The sequence below is a fragment of the Rhineura floridana genome, chromosome 2 (genome assembly GCF_030035675.1).
Source record: "Rhineura floridana isolate rRhiFlo1 chromosome 2, rRhiFlo1.hap2, whole genome shotgun sequence".
Classification (NCBI taxonomy): domain Eukaryota; kingdom Metazoa; phylum Chordata; class Lepidosauria; order Squamata; family Rhineuridae; genus Rhineura; species Rhineura floridana.
Window position 1 is genome coordinate 173,691,571 of NC_084481.1, and position 23,609 is coordinate 173,715,179.

The 23,609-nt window shown below is 40.5% G+C and overlaps 1 protein-coding gene across 3 annotated transcripts in view; it reads left to right on the forward strand.

Annotated features, from left to right (window-relative positions):
* The first annotated feature begins 844 nt into the window (after nt 1–844).
* The window catches only part of LOC133377432 (formin-1-like), a 45,901-nt gene continuing 23,136 nt past the window's right edge, over nt 845–23,609 (forward strand). For 2 of the 3 annotated variants that reach the window (XM_061611489.1, XM_061611490.1), the window contains exon 1: nt 20,146–20,313. The gene's annotated coding sequence lies outside the window, so the exon portion shown is untranslated. Of the gene's footprint in view, nt 922–20,145; nt 20,314–23,609 lie in introns of those variants that run through there. The other variant, XM_061611491.1, reaches the window with a different exon arrangement.

Below are 23,609 nucleotides of genomic sequence, written 5' to 3' on the forward strand. Positions count from 1 at the left end.
TAGTAGTTCAGCCTCCATTCTGGAAAACAGCTCAGTATCGCCAAACCAGAATAGAGAGGATGTCACTCATTTGCTGCTTAATCACTGCTTTGTCTCTCTGGCAAAACTATAGTTTCAATATTATTCTAGCCCTATTCCAGTATTCTTAATTCTATTAAAGGAGGATGTTTGTGGAGGCATATTCCAGTTCCACCTCTGACCTTTCTGCGTTAAATTATGTTGATGTGTTCCATTTCTTGCTTGACAATTTCCCTGGTTCATGCTTCTCACATTCCATGTTCCTATTGTATGTATTGTACAACTGGGGACTCTCCTTTCACATCACACACACACAGCTTTCCTGATTGCAGAAAATAATGTAAGCACATTCAGCCAAACACACACACAATCTTCCTTCAGATCTCCCTGCTCAATGTGGGAAGGTCAGGGATGGAGAGGGAAGGGGTGGCTTTTGCTCCCCTGCCATGGATAGAATTAAGAATATCTGAACAGAGCTTCTGTCTAGATTAGGGTTGCCAGGCTCAGGGCCTGAGACTGATCCTGTATCTTTAGCAGAAGAGAAAGTCAGCCAAGTACAGGTGTTCTTGCAACACTGTAATGGGAAAAACCACAAGGTGGAATTCTCCCTTCCCTCTGCACAACTTTTAAAGATACAGAAGACCTCTTGGTTGCCAGGGCCGGACTCCAAGAGGTCTTCTGTAACTTTAAAAGTTGTGCAGGGGGAAGGGAGAATTCCACCTTGTGGTTTTTCCCATTAAAGGGGAGCAAGAACACCTGCACTTGGCTGACTGTCTCTTCTCCTAAAGATACAGGATCAGTCTCAGGCCCTAAACCTGGCAACCCTAGTCTGGATATCTCCATGTTTTTATCAGCATGGTGAGGTGAAGAAGACAACAGGATCCCTGCATCTTTAACAACTGGGTGATGTATATCTTAAATCTTGCTTCTGCAAAGGAGTAGACTCTAGGACAAGGCTGGGGAAGTTTTGGTCCTCCAGGTGGTGTTGGACTATATCTCCCGAGTCCCGTCATCCCTGATCATTGCCTATGCTGGCTGGGGCTGATGGGAGATGTAGTCCAACACCATCTGGAGGGCCAAAGGTTCCCCACCCCTGCTCTAGGATATCTAGATTAGAGAGTTCTCCAGAATCATAGGCACTGTGATTGCCAACTAATACTGTTTTCTAGTATCCGCACATGTCTATCTTCAGAAGTGAGAGAATCCTTATGAATGGCAGCCTGTTTCTTTTGTCCTATTCAAATATTTCATAAATCATGCAATGCTTCCATGTCTATTTTACAAATAAATCTAACTACCCTGATTTTTTTATGTTTTGCTTCAGTGCTCTGAGGACTGGACTATGCATACTAGTAGTTGTAATGCTACTTAGATTATATAGTTTTTGAAGAGTAAACAGAAATGTAATCTTTACGTCATAAAATCACTCAATACTTCATGTTACCTGTAAAGCAGACCAGTACTTTCAGAAGATTAAAGAATTAGAATTCAGAACTAAAATCAGTCTAGAGAAGACAGCTGGAGTGTTTTGGTTTAGATAATACACAATAGATTAGCAACTGTTTGTGAATCCCTTCCCTGTGTGAAACTATCAGCAATGAACAAGTATTACATACATCATTCTTTCATATTCCAGCTTGAATTTGTATAACCAAATAATTAAATATTCAGGCTGTTAAGGCACGGACTTGCAAAAACTACAGCAGTCATTATTATATGTTAACCTCTGATCCTGTGAACAACATGCAGGATTATTCCCAAAATAAAAACTAAAGGGATTCTGGTGTATACAACTTTGTATCAGGTCATCGCTGTACAACAGTTTATATAAAATATACAAAATTAAGTTGGGAGATGACAGAGGTGCTGGCCCATACAGTAGGGCCCCGCTTTACGGCATTCTGCTTTACGGCGCTTTGTTCATGCGGCAGTTTTCAATTAGGGAAAGGCCCTGCTCTTACAGCACTTGTTCCACTAATACGGTGGGTTTTTTCCATCATGCCCCATTTTGACGCAACGCGGCCCATTATAGTCCATGGGGTCCCACTTTACGGCAATTTCCGCTGAACGGCGGGGGCCTGGTCCCTAACCCGCTGTATTAGCGGGGCACTACTGTATTCATGTTCCTTTTTCTGTTGGACAGCACAGCTTGAGCAGTGGGGTTTTATTAAAGAGTCATTCTATCAACATCTGTATGCACAGATCTGTCTCTGTATTCGCAGTAGTTTTATGAAATCCCCCCAAACGTGTTTTAAAGAACCCTGTTTTTACATCTGAATTACAATTAGCATTTCTAACCCTGTTTGGTTTTACTTTCCCAGAAAAGGAATCATAAGAGTGGGACGGAACATTAAAGGTCATTTAGTAAAGCCATCTGCCAATACAGGAAATCTGTTGCTACAGTATTGCTTGTAGAAGCATAGAGTTGGGAGGGATCTTAGAGGTCATCTGTCCAACCACCTGCTCCAAGCAAGATCTGCAGTGCAGTATGCAACTATAGCACCCCTAATTAATGTCTGTGCAGCCTTTATTTAAATACCTCCCATGAAGGAGAGCCCACACCTGCCAACTAGGGCTGCCAGGTCTCCGGTTTTTCCCCAGAAACTCCGGATTTTTGTGGTGCTCTCCAGGTCTCCAGCTGAGACACCTTAATCTCCAGAGTCTCAGTTTTCATTTTAAAAAAAAGTTTCTAGGTGGTTTGGTTCACGAGATATACACCAAAACGTCAGCCACCCCACCCCCCGCAACTTTAAATAAGCTTATAACTGGCTGCTCTAATCCCGCCTGTTTGTAGCCAATAAGTGAAGTCAGGGTTGTGATTGACAAGGCAGTAACTACACCTCTTTGCAAGTCAGAAAAAATGTTTTTTCCTACTTCTCTAAAAATCTCATAAATTAAGTAAGTATATAGCTTTCAGGCTTTTTCTCTTGTGTGCAGGAGTCAAACAAGTTTAAATTTTCCTGGGCTGTTGAAGAGGGCAGTGTTTTGAAAACTTTCCCAATATGAAGCTTTAATCCAGTACTTGCTTTTCTGGGAGTAAACCTGCAATGCTAATCCCACATGCCCAGAGTAAACCGCATTGTGTTTGTGTTGTAAATCTTTCTCTTCCTCTCCAATCCTATTTTTTTAAAGCAATCAGGTAGGGTTTACTGCTTTTATTATGTTGGAAACATTATTATGTCCCACCACCCTTAACAAACAACAGTTCCCATGATTCTGTGGTGTGATTAATGTGCTTCAAATATATGCTGAATGTGCTTTAAATTAATGGTGTGGATCTGCCCTAGATATGATGTGCATTCATTAGTGAATTGAAAAGAACAATTTTAAAACATTTTTTTAAACAGGGGAAGGGTTGTAGCTCAGTGGTAAGGCATATGCTTTGCATGCAAAGGTCCAAAATTTAATTTCTGGAAAAGACTATTGCCTGGAATCCTGGAGAGTCAATGCTAGTCCATGTAATCAGTACTCATCTAGATAGCACCAAATGGTATAAGGCAGATTCCTTTGTTCCTAAAAATGGAAAGAGACCCAAGGGCCACAGTGACTCCAAAATTTATTTATGTATTTTATTTACATTTATATACTGCTTTATTGTAAAAAATCTCAAAGCGGCTTACAGAAAGAATTAAGACAATAAAATTGTTGGCAAAAACAGTTAAACACAGGTATTTAAAAACATTCAAAATAATAAAACCAACAATGAGTTAAAAACATTAAAAACACAATAGGTACTACATGACTGGGTAGGCTAAAAAAACATGTTTTTAGCAGGTCCTGAAAATAGTACAATGAAGGTGTCTATCTAATGTCAATAGGCAGGGAGTTCCAAAGTGTAGGTGTTGCCATACTAAAGGGCTGATTTCTTACAAGAGCAGAACAAGTACTATGGGGCACCTGCAACAACAAAGCACACCTTGAACTTGGCCTGGTAGTAGATCAGCAACCAGTGTAGATTTCAGAGCAGAGGTATTATGTGCTGATAGGGTCTCACTCATGTCAGCAGTCGTGCCACAGCATTATGCGCTAACTGCAGCCTCCGGGTGAGGTTGTGCTGCATGGGGATTTCTGTGACCTTAGCTGACTTGCTGCCAGGATTTTTTTAGTTTTGGGTTTTGGTTAGGAATCCTGACTGGTTGCGGGATGCTGAGTTTTCTGCCTTGCTCAAAATAATCTTGTTGTGGTTGGTATGGTATTGCATTCAGGAAAACATCACTGTCTTTGTCTTTTTCTTTTTGCATTTATTTTACCTTTAACCTCACTCTCTTTCATCCATAGAAGCAACAACAGTTGTTCCATGCACTCCACTCAAGCCCTTTAAACCCACTGATTATGCACCTTGTTGGTTGCATGATGGTTTGTTTCTTGCCCAATAGTGGTACGAGAGAATTCACATACTGTGCAGCATGGCTGCAATTGCTGTTGTTCCCAAGCTGCTGCCTGTGAAGGTAGACCAAACCATGTGTGTTTTCTCTCTGTCAGTTATTAGTCACTGAAATTGGTTTGGCTGTCAAAGTGAGTTTACAGCAAAGTGAGTGTATAGCAGCGGTAGTGAATCTTAACTTTTACTCATTTCTCAAACCTCTCTCTGCCGTGAAGGGTCAAGTCTGTAAACAAGTTTGGAGCAGCCACATTAAATAAAAGCCAGGCAGGGCATTCCATCTTTACTCCTGAGTGCTCCCATTTAACATCTTGCAACACTAGATTCCCTTCTTTCTACAATGGCCTTCTGGTGACTGGCCTGGACACTTAAACCATTCTTGCCAGCAGCAAGTAGGCTGGATTAAATATTCTCTACCCAGGCTCCCTAAGAAGGTGAGAAGGAATGATCCCATTATTTCAGCTGAACCTGGGAACACCCTCATTAGGTAACATTTCTATCTTAATTTCCAATCAGAGAATTTGTTTTGTGCTCCCTGGTGCTCCCATCTCCACAACAATAGGCTCCTTTTTTCCTATAATGGCCTTCTGGTGACTGGCCTGGCTTGAGGGCATTTAAACTCTTTTTGTTTGAATTGTATGCACCAAGCAACTGTGGTTTATGCTTAATGAATCATGCTTAATGACATATTTTGGGCCCGCCCCTGTGACATCACTCAGGCCCACCCCATGACATCACTCAGGCCTGCCCCTATGACATCACTAGAGACCACCCCCAAAATCTCAGGGTTTGGGATGCTTCTGACCTGGCAACCCTACTTTCGACACAGTCTGCTCCACTGTCAAACAGTCATGCTGTTATGAAGTTTCTCCTAATGTTTAGCTGAAATCTGTTTTCCTGCAATTTCCACCCATGGGTTCAAGCCCTGCCTTCTGCAGCAACACTTAGCAAGTCTGTTCCATTTTCTGTGAGACAGCCCTTCAGAGTTTTGAATACATCTGTCATATGTGTCCTTAAGCTTCTGTTTTCCTGGCTAAACATAACCCAGCTCTTTCAACAATTCCTCCTAGCATTTGGTTTCCAAGGTCTTCACCATCTTGGTTGTCCTCCTCTGGACATGCTGCACTTTCCATATCCTTTCCTGATATGCCAGAAATTTTAAAAATTATATACAAGTTGGAAAACAAAAACGCTTATCTTTAACATTTACCTTGTTTTTTCTACCTTCCCCCCCCACTAATAGTTGGGAGTCTTATTCCTAGCAATTTGCCAAATGCCAATCCCCACCCCCACCTTGGCAACAAAAACTGGATCTCTTCCTATGTCCTTCAGAAATCTGACATAATGGACATTTTAGCAGGCAAAGCTTTTTCCACCACTTATCAAAAAGCAAGGGAGAGTTTGCTTAGTTTCTGCATGTTGGGTTGCTGCTAAAGACATAAGAAAAGCAGGAGGGTTCATTTAAAAAAAAGCTAGCAACAAAAACATAGAGTTCAAAAGAATTGGTCAGTTATTGTTGTATGAAATTCAGCCTCTTGCTACAGTGTAGACTTGTGTGGTTCTTCAGCTACCTTCTGGTCCCAGACTGTCTAATAGGTTTAAAGGCCAAAAACAGCACTTTTAATTGTGCCTGAAAATAAGCTGACTGGCAGGCAATAAAGCTTTTTAAGCTCTGGTGAGATATTGTCATCTCTATTGCTCTTGATTAATATAGTCTGAATGAACTATAGTTTCCAAACATTCTTCACTGGCAGCCAAAGTACAATGCTGTGCTGTAATCTGAATTTGGGAGAGAGTCAAGATGAAAGGAGAGAGAAAAGCTGCTTCTTGTCTTTTGCATTTCCCATGATATGGTCTGAAGGCACAGGAGGCCAGCATACTAGGAAAAGTTACTTTTTTGAACTACAACTCCCATCAGCCCTAGGCAACATGGCCACTGGATTAGGCTGATGGGAGCTGTAGTTCAAAAAAGTAACTTTTCCAAGCTCTCTACTGAAGGTAAGCAGGTCTGGGTCTGGTCAGTGCTTGGATGGGGTGACATATGAAAACTACATGTATGTCATCTTGGGTTCTATGCTGGCTGCTGTGTTTAAATTTCCACAAGCCCTGGCACTACATTGGTCTGCAGCATCATGGAAGTTAAAATGTGGCAGTTGGTAGCACAGAGGAGTACCAGTGAATTCTGTGCCCGCTGAAATCACCACACACACTATTGCAGCTAGAGAACTGGGTCACAAAAATAGTAGTGGTGCGACATTTGTTATAGCCCAGGCCATGGATAACTTTGGCAAGGTCCATGTTTTTCCTAAGAAAGGCTGCAAATGGTGCCACAGCTGAAAGTGGTGAAATTTGGGTATTAATCTTTAAGGATGAGTCTAATAACATCACCAGGCTGCAAACGTCAACCTTTTAAAACCTAGTCACTATGGAAATAATAGCTTTGTTTTGTATTTGGGATAAAATTTGAACTGGGGACTTCCTGTTTGCAGGTCACACTCTTTGCTTGCTTAGCTTGGTATGACTGCTAAGTCGTTGTTGTTATGTGACTTCAAGGCAATTACGACTTATGGCAACCCTATGAATCAGCGACCTCCAATAGCATCTGTTATAAACCACCCTGTTCAGATCTTGTAAGTTCAGGTCTGTGGCTTCCTTTATTATTTATTATTTTATTTATATCCTGCCCTTCCTCCCAGTAGGAGCCCAGGGCGGCAAACAAAGCACTAAAAACACTTTAAAACACCATTAAAACAGACTTTAAAATATATTAAAGCAAAACATCGTTAAAAACATTTTTTAAAAGCTTTAAAACCATCTTTTTTTAAAAAAGGTTTAAAAACATATTTTTTTTAAAAAAAGGTTTTAAAAACATATTAAAAAGCGATTCCGACACAGACACAGGCTGGGATAAGGTCTCAACTTAAAAGGCTTGTTGGAAGAGGAATCAATCCTTATGGAATCAATCCATTTCTTGTTTGGTCTTCCTCTTTTTCTACTCCCTTCTGTTTTTCCCAGCATTATTGTCTTTTCTAGTGAATCATGTCTTCTCATTATATCGAAAATCATACTAGCTTTAAAAATGTGGTATGTTTGTTTCAAAGTGGCTCCTGACTCATGATCCTCAAATCTGCCTCTTCCTATGGAAACTTTACAGATAGGCTCTAAAAATTCATGGTATCACTTTTCAGCCTTTATGCTAAGATGAAGTGTAAAAATTCAGGGTAGTATTTTGTTGTCACTGTTGGTTCTACATAACTCTATTTCTAGCAAGGCTCTGGTCTTTTTGCCCTGCTTCCCAACGGCAGAAACTGTAAGACCTTTCCAAAATAATGTATCTATCTTGAAGGTATTCCAAAATAAGGAAAATCAATCTGAGTGGTAGACTATGAAAAGTGGTGGTGGTAGCACTTTAATTCAAATAGAACGTGGCAGATGGAAAGCTAGATCTGGATTTCATGTTGGGGATGTGATAAATTCTGCCTGTGTGGTGCTAGTTTACTATGGGCTGACTATGCTTTTATAATCATTTTCCAGTTACAGTTCCCTTTCCCCTCCTCAGTTCAGTGTTTTATCTATTCTGTTCTCCTGTTACTGTTTTTCTTGTTCCTTTCTCCACTTTCTGGCATTGATGTTGAATGCTGATGAAGTATTTTTGTGGGCCAACTCTCTGCTCTCAATCACTTCTTTATCATTGAAGATGGGCACAATATGCCAAACCTTTGAATGATTTCTAGTGTTCAGAAATTTGTGTATTATATACACACACACATGCACACTATGAATTTTTCTTGATGTTTCTTCTCATTTTACATTTTGGGAGGGAAAAAAATGTCTCCTTTCTGCTTAAAATCTGTATGAGAACATACTGCATTCAAGCAACCTTAATCCTATTATATTCCACCCCCACCCCTATGCAGAGCTGCTGTTTTAAACAGTTTTAAAATATTGACTCTGTCGTCCATTTTCTTAACAGGTCACTTTCTTGGCTGTAGATCCTAAGTAATTGGGTGGTTATTCATCAGTATATCTAAGAGAAGGAGAAACAAAGCTTTGCTTTGAGATTTCATCTGGACACACGGAAGAATTTAGCATGATTGGATAAGAGCTGCAAGAGACGAGATCTTAGTAGGTACAATTGGCTGCATTGTTTGAGCAGCCAGTTTTAACTCTGTATGACAATAATCAAATGGGTCATTCCTCAAAGCCTGAAGATTGTGAAACAACTGAGGCTTGCAGCTTGCTTAGTGATAGTGAAACATTCAAGGGATACTATCAGACAGCTGTAGGAGGGAAGAAAGCATTGTCATATAGTGGTTGGAGCCGGACTTGGATGGATGAGACCCAGTTTAAAGTCCCCACTCAGATTAGCGTAACATGAGAGAGCCTGGATTTGGAGTAAGGGCAGAATACAAACATTATTGGAAGCCACTTGAAATAGCCTGCATATAGTGGCTGCTTTTTACACTGAGCTATTTTATGTGTACACTATATAGATCAGAATCTAGGTGTTTGGCACTCTCTAATACGCTAATGATGGGGTGGGGTAGATCCTTGGACTACTGTTTTTAGATGACTACAATGGGACATTATTTGGCCATGTTATAGGTGGAGCCTATGGATTTTATTAAACTATCCTCTGTCACCACTAGAATTGTGTAGGCCTGGAAAAAAGAGGGACACACCCCCTTTTTACATTTTTCCAGGTCTTCACATCTCTAGTCACCACCCCCTCCCACTAATTCAGCAGTAGAACTTCCCTAATACATGTAAACTATTTTTGATGGTGGCTCATGGCCACAACTGAAATCACTGAAAACACCCATAAAATCCTATTATCTGTTCAGCAAATTGGGATGCATGAAACAGATTGCCTCATAGAACAACTTCCACAAAGAGGCAGTTTCAAATGGCTTGAATGTAGCAGCCATATCATGTGAAGAATTGCCTATAAAAGTCCAAATCACCAACAGCATTATATATTAGTGTTAATAGCCTTTATTATTAGGATATATCTATAAACACACCATATATTATGTAATGACCTAGCTACTGAATAATGCTCTACCTGGAACATCAGGACAACATAACGAACTACCTGGAACATCAGAGACCACAGGTTTCGCAAAATATGACAGCAGAGCTGCTATTGAATAACTTTTTAAGAATATAATCCATGCAGGAAGATCAAGCAGTAAAAAAGAATATATATAGAGAGAGATAATAGCTGTTCTGCCATAGCTGAGCTTCATTCCCTGGCTGATCCAACAAAGAGAAGAATACATAATCTTTTGTCTGGGAGTTGAGGATAAGAAAATCTTCACTCACCACAGGTCAGATATTCACTGTGACTAAGCCAATGCTTGTGCACTTTCTCTCAGAGATGCTTGTCACCCTGCATACACAGTCTTGTCTGAAAGGCATGCTTATAGAGGGCTCATGCTAATAACTTGTTGTTGCAGATAATTGCCTAATGGAACTGTAAGAACTGGAAGTTTATGAGAAGGTTTTGGTATGAATGCTCTACAGAGATCAGGTGACATGTAGAAGAATTTAATGGAATAGTAGAGATTTCCACATACAAGCACATTATCGAGGCTGTAATCCTAAACACTAGAGAGTAGATTATATTGAAGCAAGTTGAGTCTCCTTCTGTGTAAACATTGTTAGGATTGGACTGCTAACCACAGCCCCTTATGCACCTAATGTTTTATAATTGGGGGTAACTTTGGAAACATAGGCAGTGAACACACAGTAACCAATTATTGTAGTGTGGAAACTAATATAGGTTTCTTCGTTAAAATAGTACACAGGAGTATGACTATCTTGCCATGGGAAAGTAATTCTTTTTTCTTTTCTACTATATGGTGCCTAGTTAGTTATTTGTTGAGAATTTTCCATGAAAATGACAGATATAAAGAAGGCTTTGTATGTATAAAAGCGTGTGGATAGTATTTACCTTCTGTCTTATGGCAAAAGCTGGTTATTAGTCAAAGTAAATAATATCATATGAGATAAAAGCTTCTTTTTAGTAGTTCTTGCTATATGAAACTGCTTCTGTTAAATTGCATAAGTGTTCTGTTTGACACTTTTTGAAGTAAACTCATGTGATTGCTTCCTCTGGGCAGCAATAATGGACAGGTCATATGACTTGATAATACACTGCTGTAAATTTGTTTAATTAGTTCTAGCAATCCAAATATCTGCTGTTCCATTTTCCTGAAAAATGTGAGATGCATTGAGGTAACAGCTAATTAGCTAATCCTATCTAGTTTTAGAGGTAGTTTATATAGTATGTTGAAGTTTTGAAATTAAACAAGGCTTTGTGGAGTCAGCCTTCCCATTAAAAGTTTCACATATTACTGAAAATCTTGGAAGTAATTATATTGCTGGGACATTATTGTCTATTATTCAGAGTCTCATGCAGTATACAGGGTTTCTGTAGTGTAATTTTAGGTAGAAATATCATTGAAGTTATAACTACCTGGTTTGGAATATGAATTTGTAGCATTTATAATGCTCAGATGTATTATGAATTGAGTGTCCGTTCTCCCAGTTCTTTTCTGACTTGGAATATAAAATGCAATTCTGAGCATGTGCAGTTAGGTTGACCAGACTGCATCGTAAACATATGCACATATGGTCTGTAGCTCCTTACTCTTGATGGAACTCTTGTTGATTGCTGTGAACTGTGGGTCAGACCACCCAATCAAGCATTCTTTTGTTTGAGGTAAATTCACTCAATTGTTTCTTGCAATTGTCTCTCAGCTGGGTCCCAGCTTAGCCGGGCTGCACCGGCATACATCCCTCAGCCCTGCTGAGCTGGGACTCAACTGGCTCAGCCGAGACCAGTGCCAGTGGAGCTGGCGTAAGGCATGAAAAAGGGGTGTGTTGAGGTCTTGTCAGGGGAGAACCTGATGTGAAGGGACTTAGGCCATTTCGAGCGCTCCTGCAGTTGGATGTGGCGGAACTTTATGCTGGCTTCTCTTGCTCCAGTACAATTTATGCTGGCTTCCCCTGAGTTGGATTGCTCTGTAAATGCATAGCAAATCTATATACAGATTTACTGTATTCTGTATAATTGTTTCCACTAAAGAAATTTTGTTTGCTTTAAATATTGGCAAGTTTTTATTCCAACTCAGTGGTGCAACTAGGAATGTTTAGATCCTGGACTTAATAGTGTTTCCCACCACACACACACATGTAGAATGCTTCTACATTCCTGATACCTTAGAGTAAAAAAACAAGCAAAAAATAGTTTGCCAACCTTGGTATACACATGCATGCATGCGCACACACACAGAATATCACATTTTAAATCACTAAAATTGCTGTATAATCTCATGACTCCAGGAATAAAATGGTGTTTGCTTCTATCACCCTGGTGCTAAACATATTTACTTGAGAATAAGCATCATTTTGTTGTAGAAAACCAGTTTATTCATAGGTGGCAAAATTCCTATTTGGAATTTACTTGTGTATATGAATGTGTCTGAATTAGGGTTGCCAGGTTCAGGGCCTGAGACTGATCCTGTATCTTTAGGAGAAGAGAAAGTCAGCCAAGTGCAGGTGTTCTTGCAACACTGTAATACAGCCTTTCCCAACCAGTGTGCCTCCAGATGTTGTTGGACCATAACTCCCATCAGACTCAGCTAGCATTGCCAATGGTCAGGAAGATGGGAGTTATGGTCCAACAACATCTGGAGGCACACTGGTTGGGAAAGGCTGCTGTAATGGCAAGAACACCTGCACTTGGCTGACTTTCTCTTCTCCTAAAGATACAGGATCAGGATCAGGCCCTGAACCTGGCAACCCTAATATACATGCAAATAGTCTCTACCCATAGCTTCCCAGTGCATGTACACCATCATCATAATCCTTACAGAGAGAAAGAGAGTCTGGTGTGCATCTGATTACATATCTGCATCACAATGCTTGTGCAAATCCCCCTTGCAGCAAAACTCATAAAATTACTTACATGGGCCTGGTCTAGGGTTAGCAGATCTCCATTTTTCAGCCAGAGGTTTCTGGAGGTCCCCTCCAGGTCTCCAGGTGACTCACCTTAATTTCCGGACTTTCAGCTTTCATTAAAAAAAAAAGTTTCTAGGTGGTCTGGTTCCGGAGATATACACTAAAATGTCAGCCACCCCCACACAACTTCTTAGTTGCTCTAAGTTTTGCTCTAATCCCTGCCCTTTCAGGTTTTTAGCCAATAAGAAGTCAGGGTTTTGACAGACAAGGAATTATAGAGCCAAAAACTAATAGAGTCACACCAAATTGTCTGTCTTCAAGTTGATTCCTACTTATGGCAACCCTATGAACAGGGTTTTAATGGTAAGCGGTATTCAGAGGGGGTTATTGCTTCCCTCTGAGGCTGAGAGGCAGTGACTGGCCCAAGGCTCAGAAAACATGCTTTTTCCTGCTTTTCTGAACATCTCACAGATTGAATAAGTAAGCTTTCAGTCTTTTTCTCTCTTGTGTGTAGGACTCAGACAGATTTAAATTTTGAAGAGGGCAGTGTTTTGCAAACATCCCAATGTGAAGCTTTAATACAGTACTTGCTTTTCCAGAATTTCAGACTTCAGCAGGGCTTCCATTTGAGTAGACATGGTTAGGATTGTACTGTAAATTGATGGGACTTTTGAGTTAACACAGGAAAGAATTGTGTTTGTGTTGTATATCTTTCTCTCCCCCTCCAACCCTATTTTTAAAGCAATTAGGCAGGGCTTACTTAGGTATCACTGTTTTTATTATGTAGGAAACTAATACTGATTTTTTTTAATGTTCTGCAGTGATCAACTGGTTTTAACAATAAATTATTATATGGGGTGTATGCATTTTTACATCTCCAGTGTGTGTGTGTATATGGGAATCTTTCCAACAACCCTGTGATGTAGGGTTGCAGTCTGAAAACCAAGGCAGCTCACAATAAGAAATAAATCCATTTAAAATCCAATAACCATAAAAACAAGTATAAACAGTTGCAAAACAGCTTAAAGTGGCATGATTCTGAATTTTGGGTTGCGTGAATGAAGTTGCTTATTACTTGAGGTTGCAGTTCTATCCCTGTTTGAGTAAGCCCCACTGAATACATTGGGACTTGCTTCTGAATAAATAAATGTAGGATTGCACTATAAATATCTTTATAGGTATGTAAATAATAAACATATTTGATAGTCATGCTTATACAAATATTTCTTCATTTTTCATGTTTTTGGTTAGGAATCCTGACTGGTTGTGGGATGCTTAGTTTTCTGCCTTACTCTTAGTAATAATAATAATTTTATTTGTGGGTCGCCTATCTGTCCGAGTGGACGGACACTCTAGGCAATGTACAACAATATAAAATACAATATAATATAAAATACAATACATATAATAAAAACAATCATAGTCCATCTAAAAACAACCATCAATTAACACTTTAAAACTAATCTACCCTAATCTTATAGGCCTGTCTGAATAGCCAGGTCTTTAGGGTTTGGCGAAAACCTGGCAGGGAGGGGGTAAGTCGCAGATCCAGAGGCAGGGAATTCCAGAGGATGGGGGCCACAATTGAAAATGCCCTCTCTCTGGTCCGCACCAGCCTAGCTGTTTTAACCGGTGGGACCGAGAGAAGGTCTTGTGAGGCTGATCTCGTCAGGTGGCATAATTGGTGATACCGGAATCTTGTTGTGGTTGGTATGGTATTGCATTTAAGAAATCATCACTGTCTTTTGTTTTTCTATTTGCATTTCATCTACCTTTATCGTCACTCCCTTTCATCCTTAAAAGCAACAACAGTGGTTCCATGCGCTCCGCTCAACCGTCTTAAACACACTGATGATGTACCTTGTTGTTTTTCTTGTCCAATAGTGGTAAAAGAGAATTCACATACTGGCCAGCATGGCTGTAATTGTTGTTGTTCCCAAGCTGCTGCCTATGAAGGTAGACCAGACCATGTGTGTTTTCTCTCTGTCAATTATATTCACTGGAATCAGGTTGGCTGACGAAGTGAGCTTATAGCAGCCCACAGGGGAGACAGAAAAGGGTAGAGAATCTTCTTACTAATTTCTCAGACCTCTTTCTGAAGTGAAGGGCCAAATCTGTAAAGAAATTTAGATGTTTAAAGGTAGAAGCAAGGCATTCTAGGCAGGGGGTTGCCGACCCTACTTGGATATGGATATATTTGCAGAGGATCCCTAGTCAAGCTTTACCAACAACACAATCCAACCCATATCTACTGAGAAGTAAGTCCTATTGAGTTCTATGGGGCTTAGTTCCTTAGTGTGTTTAGAATTGCAGCTCTTCAGGGGCATCCATCTTTACTTCTAAGTGCTCCCAACATCTCCACAACTTCCAATCAGGTGTTTTTGTATGAATTGTATGTGCCAAGCAACTGTGGTTGATGCTTAATGTATCATGCTTAATGACATCACTTGGACCCACCCCATGATGTCACTCGGACCCACTCTATGACATCACTTGGACCCACCCCATGATATCACTTGGACCCGCCCTGTGACATCACTCGGACCTGCCCCCCGAACTCTCAGGGTTTGGGATGCTTCTGACCTGGCAACCCTAGCCTGGTCTCAGTGTAGGAAGCTTTTTAGGTGGGAAGCAGCTCAAGATTAATAGAGTTGCAATATTGCAGTTTCTTCCAATAGAACCCATACTCTGATATGGCTTCTTGTGCCCTCTTAAACTATAATGTTGAAAAAAAATATGGTATTATTGTTTGAATACAAATAATTTAGTTCTATTAAATGTTTTATTATTCAACACACTTCTTATGCAAAGTGCATTACATTTGTTATCTCTTTTGTTCATGACAGGCAATCTCTGATATTTCCAGTAGAAAAGGGAGTCCAAGCTAGAGTGGCTTTGAGGGTATTTATCAGCAAAATAATCTAGCAAAATGGTCACAGCTGGATGCTGCTCTCTCCTGTTTTCTGTTTTGTGAACTCCTTGGGACATAGTAGGCCTGACGCCACTGGAATGCTTCAGTTCGATGTAATTCTGCTAAAGAAATGGAGGCAGAAAAGATATGTTAAAAATTGCTCCCTCATAGCCTTACAAATGGTTTCTATGGCATGTTTGGTTAGGGTTCACCTGACTTTTTTCTGCTATTTCTACTGTAGCTGTCTCCCTGCTTGTTTCATAGTCCTCAACTCCTCTGTATACTCCTGTGACAACAATCACATTAGTGAATCTCCAGGGAACTGAAATTGAGAGATCATGCTTTGCCCAAGGCCATGCAGTAAACCCAAAGCTGGATTCCAATCTGGTCTAAAATGGTGTTCCGAAAGAGAATATTCAAAATTCTAACTTTAAACACAACCACTTTCCACCCCAATTACATGGAAAGTACTGCAACACAGAATGAGTTAGAGCATGTAACGTCTACATTATATGCCTGATTTCCTTGTTTTTTGTTTTCCAGGCTCAATAAATACATGAGAGCTCTCTGTAGAGATGCACAAATCAAACTTTTGAATGGGCAATCTGCATTCTGAACACCTAAGTTAACATACCTGGTTGTTTTCAGTCTACCTTTATGCCATCTCTTTTGTTCTTTCACCCCAATTATTTCCAACAATGTGTAAAATTAGAAAATTATAAAGTGTTCTGGACAGTCATTCTAACAGTGCATCTGCCTTTTGTTTATTAAGGATAGGTATTTTCAGACATTATTGAATTGTCTCATAGCCGCTTCACACAAACTGCTGTTTGGATCTTGGAGATGATGGGTTGAAAAATACAAGGGTAACTAAGAAGATTTACATGCTTCAAAATGCTACTAGAAGCATTTCCTCTTATCAGCAGATACTTATAATAATAATAATAATATAATAATAAAATTTTATTTAGCAGACACCCATCTGTCCGACTGAATGGACACTCTGGGCGACGTACAATATAAAATACAATATAAAATACAATCTGCTCATATACATAATCATCACATTATTAATATCATAACATCTCATCTGAAGACCATCTTACATTAATACAGTGTAAAACCTAACCCACCCCAGAGATCCCATAGGCCTGCCTGAAGAGCCAGGTCTTCAAGGCTCGGCGAAAAGTCAACAGGAAGGGGGCATGCCGAAGGTCAAAGGGAAGTAAGTTCCAGAGGGTGGGGGCCACGATCGAAAAAGCCCTCTCCCTGGTCCGCACCAACCTAGCTGTCTTAGTCGGTGGGACTGAGAGAAGGTCCTGTGAGGCTGATCTTGTTTGGCGGCATATTTGGTGATACTGGAGGCGCTCCTTCAGATAAACTGGGCCGGAACCGTATAGAGTTTTAAAGGTTAAAACCAACACCTTGAATTGGGCCCGGTATACAACTGGCAACCAGTGTAATTCAATCAACACTGGGGTGATATGATCGCGGCGGCGGGTCTGCTTTATTAAGCGTGCCGCCGCGTTTTGTACCAGCTGGAGTTTCCGGACCGTCTTCAAGGGTAACCCCACGTAGAGCTGAATGCAACATGGATGTAGAAAAGTCCTTGTCTGGAACATCTTAGTAAGTTTAAACTAGATGTGCTCAGTGCATGCAATGTATATGCATACATAGGAACGAAAGAAGCTCTACACTGAGTCAAACCAGTGGTCCATCTAAGCTAGCTCAGTGTTGTCTATAGCAAGAATGGGGAACCTCAGGCCCGGGAGCCAATGCAGCCCTCCAGAATGCTCTATCTTGGGACTCTCACTAGGCCACACACCCATCTCATCAGGTCATGGCACTCAGTCGCCCTTCTCCATTCCCTCCTTCAATGCTTTTGCCTGGCTGCAATATGTCTTAATGGTCATAGTGCAAGTTGCTTGCCTGGTTGAAGGAGGGGGAGAGATGTGTGTGGGTACAAAAATGTCTGACTTTTGTATGGCTAAAATGTAGCCTACTGTACAAATTTAAGGGTCACATCTATTGCTCTGCTCACTTTTGCCTTTGTTCCTGCCCGTCACTGGCATGCATAAGACTATTAGAAAAGCCCTGTTGGAGCAGGCCAATGGCCCATCTAGTCCAACATTCTGTTCTCACTGTGACTAACTGGATACTTATGGGAAGCATGAAAGCAGGACCTGAGTATAACAGCACTCTCCCATCTTGTGATTTCTAGCAACTGGTATTTAGAGGCATACTGCCTCCAACAGTAAAGGCAGGACATAGCCACTCTAGCTAGTAGCCATTCATAGCCTTATGCTCCATGAATTTGTCTAATCCTCTTCTAAAGCTGTCCAAGTTGGTGGCTGTTGCTATCTGTTGTGGGAAAAACATTCCATAGCTTTGTGTGCTGTGTGAAGTACTTTCTTTTGTCTGTTCTTAATCTTCCAGTACTCAGTCCTATTGGTTGGCCCCAAATTCTAGTACTATGAGAGATGAATATAAACTTCTCTCTACTCACTTTATCCACACCATGCACAGTTTTATGCAGCTATATCATGTCCCCCATTACTCACCTATTTTCTAAATTAAAAAGCCCCAAATGCCGCAACCTTTCCTCGTAAGGGAGTAGCTCCATCCCCTTGAGCATTTTGTTTGCCCTTTTCTGAACCTTTCTCAGCTCCACAGTATCCTTTTTGAGGTGAGGCAACCAGAACTGTAAACAGTATTCCAAATGCAACCATTTATTTATTTAATTAATTAATTTGTATCCCGCCCTTCCTCCCAGCAGGAGCCCAGGGCGGCAAACAAAGCACTAAAACACTTTAAAACATCATAAAAACAGATCTTAAAATACATTAAAACAAAACAGCATTAAAAACATTTTTTTAAAAAATCATACCACAAATATGTCTAATACATTATGATATCTACAGTTTATTTTCAATTCTTATCCTAATGATCCCTAGCATGAAATTTAACTCTTTCCCAGCCTTACTTGGAGATGCTGGGATTGAACTTGGGACCTTTTGCATGCAAAGCATGTGCTCTACTATAGCCTGATTTTAATTGGGCAAGTGATTGCAAATGGTTGAAATGCTGCTGTAACTTATAAAAAATGAAATTCCTATTGATTTTGGTAGAAATCACACTATTGTGACAGTATAACATTTCAGGTTATATGAGGAGAAAATGTTTTCTAAAATTAGAAGAAGGTGCAGCTAGGTTTTATAAATGTAAATTTAGTGGTGTACTCGTTCCATCTCTCTCTTACACAGACACACTTCAGAGAAACTTAGTTTGGTAGACTTTCAGCAGAACTGCTTTTTAAATGTTATTCTTTGTCCCAACAGTTCCCCCACAATGCAGTTTTGAATGAGTTTGGGGCTATTTGCTATGGAAAACAAGAATCTTGTTTACTTGCCTTTATCACTTTTTTTAAAAAATCAGGCATATAGTTTCTTTGTTGTAGAGACCAACATTTATACAACAGATGGTGGTACACACAAACAATAGATTCATTTTCATAAGCATAACTATGGTTACATGGAACAAGCCATAGTGAATTGACTTCATTCAATCCCATTACATTCAACTGTTGTCCTGATTATTTTGAATTCACTGAACCAGATTGTTCATCTATGCTACTTGTGTCCTTCATGAATCACATTTGCTTCACATTCCAGGCAATTCACTATCTTGTCTGTAGAAGCTAAAAATAATTCACTTGGTCTGCTTTCACACTGCACTTTATTCTGACGATTTCTTACCTGATATTATATTTGATCTTTCACACGACGCACAAGCTAGCTCCAGAATTCTAGTGGAATGTAGTGGAAGTTTAGAGCAAATTTCTGTGATAAATGATACCAGAAATAATCCGTTAGAAAGGCTGGGAACCTGGAAGATTGCAGGAGTTTTTCACCAGCTGCAGCCGCTCATGTGACAGGCATCCCAGCATGCAGTGTGGCATGCCACTTTTATCCCTGCCTCAGTTGCCAACTGTAAAATGGGAAAAATAATGTGCTTTAAAGTACTGTTGTAAGAATGAATAAGGACAGTAAAGCAATGAACATGCCGGCACCAATATACATATTTTAAAAAATTCTTATACTATTATGAATTGCAGTAGTAATTTATGTATGAGTTCTATGGTCTGAGAATATATGTTAGTGATGCAAATTTTCCTTGAAGTACTTTCTTAACTTTTTGAAACTATCGATTCTTAGCTGCTTGGGAGGGACCTATTTATAATGTGTCTATAAGGCATTATGTGCCATATAAATAATTAACTAAAAATGTGAAAGGTGATGCTCTTTCAGGGGAGGAAGGGAGCAATTCTGCGGACTGTTCAATGAAATATTAGCAGCGTTGCTGAAGATTAATCTTTTGAGAGGAATTGATTTTTTCTTCCTTCTAGCCTAAATGCAAAATTAAAAGTTTTCAACCTTTATTTTATGAGTTAACATTTTGGCATGACGTGAAGAGAGTTCCTACACAAACAGAATATCTGAAGTAGCGGGAAGGTGCATTGCTGTAGAAGACAGAAGAAGGGCGCGGAGGGAGAGTGTTATTCGTTCCTTAATAAGGCTTCATACAGAAGGGTCACTTAGAGCTTCCCATAAGTGCCTATGTGTGTCTGTCTCTGTCCTGAGGTTTGTCACCCCCCTGCACCCTACCTTCATTGGTTTGGCTGACGTCCTCTGCGGCGGAGTTATTGGTTTGTTCATCAAGCCGGGAGATTGCTTCGGCTTCAGATTGGTCAGTGATCTTGTCAGTTTTCCCCTCTGTGAAGCTGCCGCACACAGGCACAGGCTCTGTCGTTGTGAATGAGTCTAGGAGGTGAGCGCTCCTTAAGGGGCAAGAGGGTTTAAATGTGAAGCAACAGCAGCAGCATTGACTGCCTGCGGGTAGGGGTAAGGATGTGATTTTAGCAGAAAGCCGGCGCAGTAGCCTCCCCCGAAGCAGGACTGGGCATCCTCTCTTTCCTTCTGCGCCTGCTGCAGCAGCGGCAATAGCTGAGCCCAGAGCGGGCAGTACTTCTCACAAGGTAAATAATAACCGTTGATTCTCTGTCTTATCAAGTTCCCTGCAGTGTCGCCTTTGCCAAAATATGGATAATCCTCCTGAGGGAAACAGACTTCCCTCCCTTCCCCCCAAATAAACGTTGCTATCGACCTCTTTCATACCGGCCACTTCAGTCACAGGGAAGAGATTCAATCCGGATTGTCGGTATCTTTTTTCCCCTTTCCAAACATCTGTTATCTCCTGCCCTTCCGCCAGCAGGCAGATTTTGTCTCGCAGCTCTTTTTAACCGCATTTCCCAATGCATGATGTGTCTTTCTTGATCGCTAATTAACACTGCACTGCACAGGGGCTGCTTCATTGTCACTGTAACCTCGCCTTGCGCGGGACCTAAAAAGGCTTGGGGTAGAGCATCTTGAAAGGGCTGCAGAACTGTAGCCCATACTGTAGGTGGGCTAGTGAGCGGAAAGCACATGATTAATGTTTACAATCTTCCAGCAGTCTGTTAACACTCAAGGTGCTAGAATAACCACACTGGAAAACAGGGAACTCCCCAGCCCTACTTTGAATGACAGTATTTGCATGTCCCTGAATGTGATATAGCAACACACTCAAATATAGTATCTTAACCAATAACAAACTGGTGAAAAGAAATATTTGGTGTATATACACTAAAAATAGAAGTGCTTGATAGAATGTAGGCAACATAAAGACTCCCTTTGAAAGGAAGGGCAGGATAATAATAATAATAATAATAATAATAATAATAATAATAATAATAATAATAATAAAAATTAACAGCTCTGTAGGCATACAATAAGATCTAGTGGAAAAGGTATCAATGTAAGAATCAGAAACATTTACAAATATAATCCTAGCTTCTCTCTCTCTTGCTCGCTGTAGAAATCTTGTCATTTATTTTTTTATCTACTTCCCCAACTGAGGATGATCTGGCATACTTCTTTGGTTATAGCTGAAGGTGGAGCATCCCCAGAGAGAGACTGATGTGTGTCATAAAACAAGGCATCCTAAAGTATATAGTGTCAAAAATGTCACATATAATTATCAGTACAGGTGCTAATTATATGTTATCAGGAAATGCACTTATTAGAGCCCCATTGCTTCTTTTTTAAAAAAAGAAAAGGAAAGCAGCTTTGGGGGGTGGGTGAGGAGAATTTGGAATGGAGAAACAATGGAGGGTATTCTTAACCCTTTCCCTGCCTGCAACATCTCTGCTCCAGATGATTTCCCTATTGCTTCCCTCCCATGAGGTTAAAAAAGAAGCAAACACACTTGGGGAAAGCTTAGCAGATGGGGGCTGGTTTGGGGTGGAAAACGTGTGGCCCACCAAACTGCAGGAACAAGTAAATGCTGATATTGAGAAACACTATTCTGTTAATAACTACTACGCTTTGTTTCCGCAAGGTTTTAGACATTTTAATAGCCCAATCCCAAGCATGTTTCCTTGGAAATAAGAGTTAGTTTTTTCAGTGGCACTTATTTCCAAATAGCTCTGGATAAGTTTTCAGCCTTCGAATTCAAGTAAGTGAGCTTATTAAGCATCTGTGTACTCAAAGAGATCCAAACTGAAATCAGTCTCTTGCCTCTAAGTAGATATGATTCTACAGAGCAAAATGTGGGCATCATGACCAAAGATTTTGGATTATGCTGTTAGATTGCAGAAAGTTTAGATTCATTTGCAAATCACCTTGTTTTAATTGCTATAGCAACCAACTAATACAAATGCTTGTTCAGGAAATATGAGAATTTCAAAATGGGAAACTTGACTTGAATCAAGTATTTAAATATCAGTCCACGTCAGTCCCTATATACAACCAGCAGCAAATTTAGTTACACTCAAAATTAGAAAAAAAAAAACAGAAAAAAGAGGGAGGAAGGGTTAAAATGACATACAAAACAATGAAAATAGTATAAAAATTGTTCTTTCTGGAGGATGTACAATGAAACATGAATTATAAAACTGAGAATCCTAGATTAAAAATGCAAGCTGTTTAAAAGGCCTGCATGAATAAAAAGGTCTTTACCTGATGCTGAAAAGACCATAAGGATGGCATCTAAAGAGCCTCTCTGGGGAGGCTGTTCCGTAACTGGGGTGCCAACATGGAAAAGACCCTCATCTTTGTAGCCATGGATGGGGCATCCCCACTTGACAGGGGCACTCAGAGCAGGGAAAAATCTAGAGGATTGGATAGGTATATATATGAGGAGGCAATCTTTCAAGTAACTAAGTTCCAAGCCTTTTTTAAGCACTTTAATGTAAACTTCTTTACATTGGGCCTGGACCAGAATGATCAAGGGGATGGAGCAACTCCCTTATGAGGAAAGGCTGCAGCATTTGGGGCTTTTTAGTTTAGAGAAAAGGCGGGTCAGAGGAGACATGATAGAAGTGTATAAAATTATGCATGGCATTGAGAAAGTGGATAGAGAAAAGGTTTTCTCCCTCTCTCATAATACTAGAACTCGTGGACTTTAGAAGAAGCTGAATGTTGGAAGATTCAGGACAGACAAAAGGAAGTACTTTTTTACTCAGCGCATAGTTAAACTATGGAATTTGCTCCTACAAGACGCAGTAATGGCCACCAGCTTGGATGGCTTTAAAAGAAGATTAGACAAACTCATGGAGGACAGGGCTATCAATGGCTACTAGCCGTGATGGCTGTGCTCTGCCACCCTAGTCAGAGGCAGCATGCTTCTGAAAACCAGTTGCCGGAAGCCTCAGGAGGGGATAGTGTTCTTGCACTCAGGTCCTGCTTGCGGGCTTCCCCCAGGCACCTGGTTGGCCAGTGTGAGAACAGGATGCTGGACTAGATGGGCCACTGGCCTGATCCAGCAGGCTCTTTTTATGTTCTTATGGGAGACTGGGAGTTGGTGAAACCAACAAAACCCAGGAGACATATAGTCAAAACACCCAGTCCCCATTAATATTGTGGCCCTATTCCACACCACCAGCAGGTTTTAGATTGTTTTTAAAGGCAGTCCAATATACAACTAGGGTTGCCAGGTTCCTGGCCTGAGACTGATCCTGTATCTTTAGGAGAAGAAAAAGTCAGCCAAGTGCAGGTGTTTTTGCAACACTGTAATGAGAAAAACCACAAGGTGGAAATCTTCCTTGCCCCTGCACAACTTTTAAAGATACAGAAGACCTCTTGGTTGCCAGGCCCAGCCTCTAAGAGGTCTTCTGTATCTTTAAAAGTTGTGCAGGGGGAAGGGAGAATTCCACCTTGTGGTTTTTCCCATTACAGGGTTCCAAGAACACCTGCACTTGGCTGACTTTCTCTTCTCCTAAAGATACAGGATCAG